Source organism: Littorina saxatilis, linkage group LG1, assembly GCF_037325665.1.
Source record: "Littorina saxatilis isolate snail1 linkage group LG1, US_GU_Lsax_2.0, whole genome shotgun sequence".
NCBI classification, from domain to species: domain Eukaryota; kingdom Metazoa; phylum Mollusca; class Gastropoda; order Littorinimorpha; family Littorinidae; genus Littorina; species Littorina saxatilis.
In genome coordinates this window covers 17,984,557-17,995,554 of record NC_090245.1, presented here as the reverse complement: position 1 = coordinate 17,995,554, position 10,998 = coordinate 17,984,557, and positions in this window count along the sequence as shown.

Below are 10,998 nucleotides of genomic sequence, written 5' to 3'. Positions count from 1 at the left end.
TTGACGTGCTGAAAGCGCTAGCGTGCAAATGGCTGCAAGGAGCGAGCCCAGCCAAAAGTCGATTCATTCCGCAAAATGTCTGTCGCCTGGTGCGTTTTCATTGAGGACTATATGAGCATTCGTACCGAGCAGCAAGCTGTTTGAAGATGGATTGATTGGTGGGTTGATCAATCGATTCATTAATTGATTCGTTGATCGATCGATTGATTGACTGGTTGATGCATGCATGAATGAATGGATTGTGTAGTTGACAAACTAGTTGATTGATCGATCAAGTGATGGATTGAGTTATGGATGGATTCGGTAATTGACTCCATTGCTAGTGTGTGCGCGCGAGTGTGTGTGTGTGTGTGTGTGTGTGTGTGTGTGCGTGTGTGTGTGTGTGTGTTCGTGCGTGCGTGCGTGCGTGCGAGCGTGTGTGTGTGTGTGTGTGTGTGTGTGTGTGTGTGTGTGTGTGTGCATGCACAACAATAATCTCTGTCCAGCCTTAGGCAAAGTAGTCGGACATTCTTAAATTAGTACTTCTTCTAACGCGACTCCGGAACACATGATCATTTGCTATTATGAACCAATTCATATTACATAAAGCAAATACATTTGCGCTGCAACAACTTCTACCGCTTGTAAATTCCCTTAAACCGTGGCGTAAAGCAGATTCCACATGCAGTTACCATAATGAAAACGCCTTATGGCCAGGTTGTGAGCAGCCAAGTCTAGTTTCAGTTTCGATTCTACACATTTTCGTAGTAACGATAACAAAGTCAGAAATTCAACGCGTCGTAGCGATAGCTTGCGTAAGCAATGGTAATTGAACAAGCATACCCTGAATGTGTGACACACTGACGCTATCCACCCTTTTAAAAAAGTTGGGGGTCCCGGACTAGAGAAGTAGATTACACATGCACGATGTTTAATTCGGCAACATATAGGAACATGAAGTGTAACCGGCATTTTCGAAACGAAACGGCCATGGAGACTCTAAACAGACCTTGAGTTGAACAGTCTAAACATGGGCTTGGATCAAGTAATTTTTTTATTTTTTTTTTTATTGGGGGGGGGGGGGGGGGGGTTCGAGGGGTTCGAGGAAAATTATCAGCTTTGTAAAATAAAAGTTATTTTTAGTTGATGTTTGTTTTATAATCAGTCAGTGAATACATGTTGCCATTGTCTTCCCTTCACGTGCTAGGTCAACATTCAGTGGTTGTTCAGTGGGGTGCATTAATTAGTACTAACTTCATGTCGTGTAGCAATGCTGGATAGAGTAGATAGGACACGTTGATCTCAAATACTCATTGAAGGTGTTTTCGAAAATATCCCTAAATGCAGGCGCCTTTGCTGTGGCTTTGTTGCTGTTGCTTGTTTATTTCTGTGTTTTAGTTAGTTAATTAGTTAGTTAGTTAGTTAGTTCGTTCGTTCGTCCGTTCGTTCCGACGGTTCGTTCGTTCGTTATAAAGTTAGTTAGTAAGTTAGTTTGTTTGTTTTGTGTTGTTTTTTGTTTGTATGAGGTTATTCCAAGCTTTATAACTGTAAACTTAAAGCAGCGTTTACACGCAGACACCAGTTCTAACACACTCAGCCTGGTTGTGTTAAATCAGACCATGTCTACTTTCAGTGTCGCTTCATTTCGATGAAGAGGGCATGGTCGACTCTAGATAAATGTCGACATACAGATAAACAATAGGGATATATGACAAAAAGTATACACGTAAGTGAAGCAATCGTACCCTCGAAAAACAGAAGAAATGTATCAATAATGCGTGATGAGCGTAATCTACTCGTGTCTGTCAGCAGATAAAAGTCTACTTTCAGTTTTGGTTGTACAGAATGTAACAGTAGATATAAACACGCTGTACTGGGGACATACAATACCAACGCCTCACGAGTCAGTAGACCTTTCAGAAACATAAGCCCACCCTGAATCTGTGTCCTAGTGCGTTTTCATTATGGACGTGACAAAGCACTCGTACCGATCTGCGATCGATTTTTCATGCAATCATTTTTGACATTTTTTGTTACATTTAGTCAAGTTTTGACTAAATGTTTTTACATAGAGGGGGAATCGAGACGAGGGTCGTGGTGTATGTGTGTGTGTGTGCAGGGCCGGACTAGGCTAAGAGGGGGGGTTGCCAGTGGTGGTCCAGGGGGAAGTTCCCCCTGGCGGGGTCAAGGGGCAGAGCCCCTTGTGGGGGTCAGGGGGCGAAGCTCCCTGAAGCTGATGGGTAGGTCATATTCTGAGATAGGAAAATGGTCGCTCCTTGCATGAAACGGCATAAAATAAACAATAATAAAAAATGTTTTAAATAAGTGAGGTACATGTTTAGGCTAGGGGGGGGGGGGGGGGTTGCGCAACCCCCATAACCCCCCCCCCCCCCGGTAGTCCGGCCCTGGTGTGTGTGTGTGTGTGTGTGTCTGTGTGTGTGGGTGTGGGTGTGTGTGTGTGTGGGTGTGTGTATGTGTGTGTGTGTGTGAGTAGAGCGATTCAGAGTAAACTACTGGAGCGATCTTTATGAAATTTTACATGAGAGTTCATGGGTATGATATCCCCAGACCTTTTTTTAATTTTTTGGATTAATGTCTTTGATGAGGTCATATCCGCCTTTTTGTAAAAGTTGAGGCGGCACTGTCACACCCTCATTTTTCAATCAAATTGATTCAAAGTTTGACCAAGCAATCTTCGACGAATGCCGGACTGCGGTATTGCATTTCAGCTTGGAGGCTTAAAAAATAATGAATGACTATGGTCATTAAAAATCTGAAAATTGTAATTAAATTTGTTTTTTATAAAACGATCCAAATTTACGTTAATCTTATTTTTCATCATTTTCTGATTCCAAAAACATATAAATATGTTATATTCTGATTAAAAACAAGCTCTGAAAATTAAAAATATAAAAAATTATGATCAAAATTAAATTTTCGAAATCGATTTAAAGGCCAACATACAAAAGAATTTTTCTCCTGGAGCGACCTAAACTTGAACCCGTCGATATTCTTGCATGTCTGTTTACTTCGTGCTGCACGCAAAAATTGCGCGACTTCCTTGCCGCGTGGATTGACGAAGCTGTTTTATTCTCGTGACTGAAAACACTGCAGTGCGTGCAGTTGTATTCTGTGGGTTCGACAGATCGGTCCAGTAGTTTGGTCTCAATCGCTCTACACACACACACACATACACACACTGGCACACACACACACACACACACTCACACACACACAGGCACACACTAGCTCACACACACACACGCACACACACACACCCGCTCGGCTTTTTGTCCCCTCTGCCTCACTGATTTGGTTTTGTGTTTATTTCGTCATTATTTTGTTTGTAAATAGTGAACATTGCTTCAATGCCGAAGCAAAAAACATCATTATTGGTTGTAATGTGCTACCAATTTTAAAACCCGAATATCGTATTACATAGTAATTTTGACAGCAGTTCAAATGTGTACATTAACCAGTTCCATTCAGCAGACTTTCAGGTCTTTGTAACTGATTTCTGGCCAGGAATTTATCACGCTTTCTATTGTTCATTCGTTTCCTGTGACATCAGCAAACCAGCAAAGTGTGTGTGTGTGTGTGTGTGTGTGCCTTTGGTTATATCGGTTTTTGTTGTTGTTGATGAGTACGTAACAAAATGTAGTCAGTATAATTATATACGTTTGCACCATACCTCATCTCCCGTGAAATATCAACAGAGTTCAAAGTTTCAGTTTGTCAATCTGTATCAGGGGCGGATCAGTTGCTTTGTAAGGGGGGGGGCACTTTGAATCGAAAGTGAATGTGATGGGCGCGAAGCGCCCGAATTTGCTAGGGGGGTCCGGGGGCATGCTCCCCCGGAAATTTTTTTTGCCCAAAGAAGCAAAATGGTGCCATCTGGTGCCATTTGAACTGAGAAATGGTCATAGAATCAGCATAGAAAAATCTTTTTTTTACTTCTTCTTTTTTTTTTTTTTTTTTCGGGCGGGGGGGGGGGGGGGGGGGGGGGCACGTGCCCCCTGTGCCCCCCCCCCTCGTCCGCCCCTGTGTATAGTATGATTTGTTTTCAAATACGTTTTGTCTTTCTTTCCTTGTCCTGGTTTGTTTACAGATCATCGTCATTTTTATATTTAGTCAAGTTTTGACTAAATATTTTAACATCGAGGGGGAATCGAAACGAGGGTCGTGGTGTATGTGTGTGCGTGCGTGCGTGTGTGCGTGCGTGTAGAGCGATTCAGACCAAACTACTGGACCGATCTTTATGAAATTTGACATGAGAGTTCCTGGGTATGATATCCCCGAACATATTTTTCATTTTTTTGATAAATGTCTTTGATGACGTCATATCCGGCTTTTCGTGAAAGTTGAGGCGGCACTGTCACGCTCTCATTTTTCAACCAAATTGGTTGAAATTTTGATCAAGTAGTCTTCGACAAAGCCCGGACTTCGGTATTGCATTTCAGCCTGGTGGCTTAAAAATTAATTAATGACTTTGGTCATTAAAAATCTGAAAATTGTAAAAAAAAAATAAAAATTTATAAAACGATCCAAATTTACGTTTATCTTATTCTCCATCATTTGCTGATTCCAAAAACATATAAATATGTTATATTCGGATTAAAAACAAGCTCTGAAAATTAAATATATAAAAATTATTATCAAAATTAAATTGTCGAAATCAATTTAAAAACACTTTCATCTTATTCCTTGTCGGTTCCTGATTCCAAAAACATATAGATATGATATGTTTGGATTAAAAACACGCTCAGAAAGTTAAAACAAAGAGAGGTACAGAGACGCGTGCTATCCTTCTTAGCGCAACTACCTACCCCGCTCTTCTTGTCAATTTCACTGCCTTTGCCATGAGCGGTGGACTGACGATGCTACGAGTATACGGTCTTGCTGAAAAATGGCATTGCGTTCAGTTTCATTCTGTGAGTTCGACAGCTACTTGACTAAATATTGTATTTTCGCCTTACGCGACTTGTTTAATCTCGGAAGATCTAACTAGTGTTCTGAGCATCGCCTAAGTAGACATCAACAAGCATGTACATACTTGAATGATCTTGCCGTTGTCTATCTTTTCCGATATCGTGTCCATTTCCACATCGCAACATTATTGAATATTTGTACCAGTTTCAATTTGTCTGATTCAAACTAGATGTTGAATGACACAGAAATAAAACGATTTCTTCGTGAACTTCAATTTTGTTTGAGTAATATATCAGGTGTACGATACATCTACACAGTTGTGTGTGTGTGTGTGTGTGTGTGTGTGTGTGTGTGTGTGTGTGTGTGTATGTGTGTGTGTGTGTGTGTGTGTATGTGTGTGTGTGTGTGTATGTGTGTGTGTGTGAGTGTGTGTGTGTGTGTTTGTGTGTGTGTGTGTGTGTGTGTGTTCTTGAACATAACTACACCCATGTGTTTATGAGTTACATAATTATATATATATGCGTTCAGTCAGTCTGCATGTTTCCTTTCACAAAATAAGACACAACATCAAAAATGAATACAGATTTGATCTGCAAGGAGGAAATATCAAACCAACCCACACCCCAAACCTAAAGCAGCTCATGACAAACTTTTGGTACACACTTTGCAAAATAAAACTCTAATTTCTAACCAGCTGCATTACACGCTGCCAACAGAGAGAGAACAAGTCGCGTAAGGCGAAATTACAACATTTAGTCAATCTGTCGAACCCACAGAATACAAGAAACTAAGTCCATCTCACGATGAACACGAGCCGAAATCATATGCACTCGACTTATGAAATAGAAAGAAATTAAATACGACGAAGAGAAGAAAAAGTTTGAAAGTACCATTGAACTTCCATGTCGGCGTGTGGCTGAGCTTAAAATAGGAATGTTGTTGCAATCTGTTAGGCACTTTTCCTTTTGACAGGTAGTTTTTGCATGTACAGCAAAACACGGCCTTTTTTACAAATCCTAAAGACTGTCGGAAACTTCGCATGCTCTCTTGTGAACGCCATGTGAAACATTGATTCTGAAACAAAAATCTATGGCATGAATGACAATGGAAAGACGGTCTCTCTCTGATTCCAAGTTCATAATGACAGTTATGAAGTGCTGAATTTAAAAAATCTGTAGATGAAGTAAAATCATTTGAATGTTGGCTTGTTGAAACTTCATAACAAACAGCCACCTCGTCTATATCATTATCTGAAAGAATGCAAACTTCCTTTGAAACACCAACATTTGTATGGAAAACTTCTGTTTCTGTCATCTTTGATTTCATTTGACAACTTGGACTGATGGCATCTTCCAGAGATATATCCATTACTTTCAACTTGCGCCTCTTTGTATTCCTGTAAGCCTGCCACTTATTTATAAAAAGAAACGTTTGATACTTTTACCAAACAGTTAGTATAATGCACGCTCTACCTGTATTCGTCTTTAAATTCTGCAAGACTGAAGCGAAAGAGGTCTGTCTCAGTTTTGTGGTCAGTTTGTTGTGTACATTTACACACGCACAACGAACAACACATGCACAGGCCCGGGGGAAGCTCCACTTTCTTATGTCCGACGATAGACGTATACATGTAGTTTACATGTTTATTAGTCATCTATTTGATTGATTACGTGTATGATATGACGGAGAGTCGCATCGGTTTGATGCCGTGAACCCAACCGTGGCTGTGGCTGTCGTTTGAAGTAGCCTACTTCTTTATAAAGATTAATTTACATTCTGACCAAGGCATGTTTGGTACCTACTGAATCCTTGTTGCGTGTAGTTTTACGTGGCACGTTGCCCAAAGTTGTATTCTTGAGGAGCATAAAATAAAACGTGTTACAAAGTTATCTCAAAACTCTGCAGTGACTGCTCGCGCAGCAGGTCAGCTAATTATAGCACGCAGCCTCCACAAATCTCTCAGACAGGAAACAGTTTGTTCTGATCGATGGCCAACAATCTGCTGAAACCTCTCTTGTGTTTGGTGTTCCTCAAGGTTCTGTGTTAGGCCCGGTGCTGTTCATTATGTACACAGCACCGCTGACAACTCTCATAGAGAATCATTGTGTGCTACACGAAATCTTCGCAGATGATACGCAGATCAATCATTCCGCATCACATGACAAGTACCCAGATTTGGTTCTGTCGCTACAGGAGTGTGTGAGAGATGTCGGGGCATGGATGGAAGAGAACAAACTCAAACTAAATGACGACAAAACTGAAGCCATGCGTTTTTCATACTCCACCCCTACCCATGCTAAGTCTATTTCAGAACTCCCACAGGCCATCTCTTTGAACAATATTGACATCAAGTTCTCGGATACATCCCGTGATCTCGGAGTCTTTTTTGACAAAGATCTTAGCATGAAACAGCATGTAGTCCAAACATGTAAAGCAGCGCGAATGGAGATCCGGCGTATAGGTTCCATTCGACAGTACCTTACTGAAGACGCAACCAAAAGACTAGTCTGTTCCGGCATACTCTCTAGATTAGACTACTGTAATTCACTGCTTGCTGAATGTCCCAAATCTGTCACCAAGCCCCTGCAACTAGTCCAGAACGCTGCCGCTAGACTCGTGTTTCGAACACCTATGAAACAAAGCGTCACGCCTCTACTCAAACAGCTACATTGGCTTCCAGTCGAACAAAGAATTAAATACAAGATCTGCTGCATATTCTATCAAATTGCCGCGGGCACGGCTCCACAGTACCTGTCCGATCTAGTGCAGAAAAACAATCCTGAAAGGGTTGTCCGCTCTGCCTCCCAAAATAAATTTGTCAAAGCTCCTAAGTATCAGAGGGACGATCATGGTGGCCGCTGTCTTTCAGTCGCAGCTGATCATATCTGGAACAAACTCCCTTTGTCTCTACGTCTCAGTCCATCTCTGCCTTCTTTCAAAGCAAATCTCAAGACTCACCTCTTCAGAGAAGCATTCTATGATGATGTAGTTGTCGCGACCCTGTGAATGTGCACTTTCGGATGAACAATGTTTACTGTGTGTGTGTGTGTGTGTGTGTGTGTGTGTGTGTGTGGACATGTGTGGGTGTGTGTGTGTGTGTGTGTGTGTGTGTGTGTGTGCATTATAATTGTTGTGTATACTGGGAGTTCGTTCCTGTAAGAGCCTCTGGATTTTTGTAACATTTATGTTTTGTTTTTGGTTTTTGTTGTAAAGTGTTTATGATTGTGTTCTATTCCGTCAATGGCGTCATTCTGGTAATGATGTTGTTATTGCTTTTGTAAAGCGCTTTGTGTGTTCGAAAGCGCTATAGAAATCACCATTATTATTATTATTATTATTATTATTTACAAACAGCTTTCGAGCCGAGACCACGGCTCGTCAAAAACTGCACGCACTGCAGTGTTTTCAGTCACGAGAATAAAATAGCTTCGTCAATCCACGCGGCAAGGAAGTCGCTCGATTTTTGCGTGCAGCACGAAGTAAACAGACATGCAAGAATAGCGACAGGTTCAAGTTTAGGTCGCTCCAGGAGAAAAATTCTTTTGGATGTTGGCCTTTAAAAACAATTTCATCTTATTCCTTGTCGGTTCCTGATTCCAAAAACATATAGATATGATATGTTTAGATTAAAAACACGCTCAGAAAGTTAAAGCGAAGAGAGGTACAGAAAAGCGTGCTATGCAGCACAGCGCAACCACTACCGCGCTAAACAGGCTCGTCGATTTCACTGCCTTTTGTACGAGCGGCGGACTACGGTCATTGTGAAAAAATGCAGTGCGTTCAGTTTCATTCTGTGAGTTCCACAGCTTGACTAAATGTAGTAATTTCGCCTTACGCGACTTGTTTACCTTTCCTGCAAAAATATGTAGAATCAGAACTGAAAGTAGACTTAGTTGCTCATACGTATTCTACCGCTGCACACGCCTATTTGCTTGGTCGTGCCTTGAAGCCGATGGAGTCTACTTTCAGTTTTGATTCTACGCATTTGAACTTACAGATCAACACATAGTGGAGATACATCAGTGTATCAACACCCCATATTTCAGCATGGGAAAATAAAAACAAAAGAAGCATATCATGTATGCTTAATAGTACGCGCAATCTAGATACGTATGTGCCTAGGCGTGTGTAAATATATCAAGTCTACTCTCAGTTTTGCTTCAACAGATTATAATCAATTACAGTATGAAAAAAGAGCATGAATCAGCAGACAATGAAAACGGAAGCACCATTCCCGGAATGATGTATACGTTTAACCTACCTTCGCAGATTTATGGTGTCACGAGGCGACTATATATACAGAAAAACCTGCCCTGGCGACCACCTCTCAAAAACGACCACCTGCCAATAACGACCAGCCCGATAGGATTATATACGACGAGCTTTACTTCATTATAATACACCAACGTCTTGAAATCGATCTGAGCAAACCATCGGCTCACACTCTCCCTCTCCTTCCTCTTTCGCTGCCCGCGCCATAGTTTGAAGGGTTTCTGTGCTTACACGTACGTTCTTTGGTAGGGCCTACGTCTACATGTACAAGCAAAGAACGCTATCTTCTCGATGTAAACTATTTGATATGTATACTCACGGAATAAAATAACTTAACATTGTTTAAAATGTAATATCTCAAAATCGGAAAAAGTTACAGGAGTGATTTTTGTACCAACGTAAAGCTTGTTCAATTGCTCATTATGGGCAAAAAACTGGAATAGTCTGGCTTGTTCCGTTTTTTTTTGCAATTTGAGCTCAAAGACGCATGGTGTCATTTTGGAGTTTACAAACTTAGCACTGTGTGTTTGACAGCGCTGTGCGTGCACTGATTGCCTGGTCACTCCGAATCTCCTAGCAACATCAGTATAAAGTCATCCCTCCTCTCAACATCCCTATTGCGACGAGTCTATCGTTCACACACGTTCGTGGCATGGTGAAAGACAGAGTGGACAGTTTTGGGCAAAGAGAAAGAAACATTTTAGTGAGTTGTTTTCGCTCACAAACAAACGGACAAACCAAAGGCAGTACTTTCATGCAATATTCGTGGATCAGCAGCAGACCTTTTGCAGGTTTCAAGTACGTATGGAAAGCCGTTTGGCTCATAACCATTACACGCGTAATAAAAAATAAATACACGCGTAATAAATGATTAATACGCGTGTAATAAATGATTAATGCGCGTGTAATTTATCTTTTTTCTTATGCTATGGAATAGCATAATGATTAAATACACGTGTAATAAATATTTCATACGCGTGTAAGAAATGATTATTACGCGTGTATTAATTATTTCTTACACGCGCATGAAATATTTATTACGCGTGTATTAAATATTTTTTACACGCGCATGAAATGATTATTACGCGTGTATTAATTATTTCTTACACGCGCATAAAATATTTATTACGCGTGTATTAAATATTTCTTACACGCGCATGAAATATTTATTACGCGTGTATTTAATCATTTCGTACACGTGTATGACATTTTTATTCCACGTGCATTTAATCATTTCTTACACGCGTATAAACTATTTCCTGCATGTGTATTTAATCATTTCTTACACGTGCATGAAATATTTATTACACGCGTATTTAATCATTTCTTACACGCGCATGAAATAGTTATTACACGCGTATTTAATCATTTCTTACACGCGTAAAAAATGATTATTACACGCGCATTAATCATTTATTACACGCGTATTAATCATTTATTACGCGTGTATTTATTTTTTATTACGCGTGTAATGGTTATGAGCCAAACGGCTTTCCATAAGTACGGGTAGACGTGCCCCGAGAGTCAAAGAGTGCAGGCCTACCTGTTTACAGCACACACAGCGTGCACTGGCAGCGTCGGCAAGCTTAGGCGTCAGTCTAGTAAACTCCAAAATGACACCATGCGTCTTTGAGGACCAATTGTGAAAAAACTAAGCAACCGAGAACATTCCGGTTTTTTTCCTCTTCTCAGGAATTGATGGTTCTATGATCGTACCACCCCGCTCTCCTGCAACTTTTTCCGATTTTGAGATATTACATTTTAAAACGTGTTAAGTTATTTTATTCCGTGAGTATAGAACGGACCAGCTCAGCACCG